Here is a 1560-nt window from a genome sequence, read left to right as displayed (position 1 = left end):
TCTGGAGCTAACATCATACATGTTAGCTCTGGAGCTAAATTCATATATGTTAGCTCTGGAGTCAACACCATATATGTTAGCTTAGGAGCTAACATCATTTAGCTATGGAGCCAACGTCATTTATATTATCTCTGGAGCTAACGTCATTTATATTAGCTTGGGGGCTAATGTTGTTGGGCAGGTGATTTTGTTAGAATTTCGGGGTGTCCTCCTTGGCTTGCTACAGGTGAGCTTTCACCTACAGTTCGTCTCTGCTGCTCACAGTTTATGGTGAGCACCGACTCACCATAAACCAGACAGCAAGCTCCGCCCTCTCTGCTCTGATTGGCTCAAACGGTGGCTCTGATGCCGTTTATTGGTTGAAACCAGTGTCAGTTTAATCCCTGTGTTGTTAAGATTGGATGATTTTAAAAAGACAAAACGCTTTTTCGTCCCCTCCTCATTTTTACAAATGACAGAAATCCGTCCTGGCTACATTCAAAATGATGGAATTGCGCCGCGGCGACGGACTTTAATCTATAAAACTAGTAAGAGATCCTTTTAAGGGTTATTTTCTTTTTTCCCATATGTGGTTGTGCTGCATCCCTGAAACCGTCCCCAGCACAGTTTCAACTAGTCACCTTTCAAATCTGAAAGATGGAGGTGTTTTTATGTTGCACGTCGTTCATTGTTCGGGTTTTGAGTTATCGCTCAAATAAATCTTGACAGTTGGTCTGTTTGCTTTTACAAAAGAAACTCCAACATGCTAGGGAAAGATAAAACAACCTTACTGTGAGAACTAAAGAAGTGGAAATACCAGATTTTAAAAAAGCATCTTTAAAGAGAACATCCGTTATTCAAAGCTACACTTTTGCACCTTAAATACGTCTCAATATGTTCGTTTTATTGCATAGTAAAAGTTAAGATTACCGGAAAAAAAACTTTTTTTGTATTATTTACAATATTTCAAGGCAATAAAAAGGACAAATGCCCAAAACTATTTAATCAAAGGGTTGAAATGGCTGAAAAATTCATGTTCTCATACATGAGCTGCACAATATGTGAAAACTAGGTCACTGCTGCAATGTCAACTTCCTCAATATCAATATCACAGTAAATTACAGATTAACGGGACCCAGAGAACCTCCAAAGGCGTTCAGACTGGAAGAACCTCCATAAACTGACTCCTTTTGATGCGGAGGAGCTGCAGCTCTACTCCGAGCTCCCCCCCCCCCCCCCAAATGACAGAGCTCCTCCTGTCTCTAAGGCTGAGCCCCCCCACCGAAAGAAGGAAGCTCATTTCAGCAGCTAGGATCCAGGATCTGGATCTTTTGTTCCTGATCCAGACCTCCTGACCACAGGCGAGGGTGGGAATGTAGACGGACTGGTACATCCAGAGCTTTGCCTTTAAACTTGACACTTTCTTCACCACAAGCGACCAAAGCAACACCCTTATTACTGAGGATGTGGACTTGACACTTTATTCACCACGAGTGATTGAAGCAACGCCCTCAGTACTGAGGATGTGGACTTCACGCTTTCTTCACCACAAGCAACCAAAGCAACGCCCTTTGACGCTTT

Source organism: Nematolebias whitei, chromosome 23, assembly GCF_014905685.2.
Source record: "Nematolebias whitei isolate Nwh7 chromosome 23, NemWhi1, whole genome shotgun sequence".
Classification (NCBI taxonomy): domain Eukaryota; kingdom Metazoa; phylum Chordata; class Actinopteri; order Cyprinodontiformes; family Rivulidae; genus Nematolebias; species Nematolebias whitei.
Note: the sequence above shows the minus strand (reverse complement) of the source record.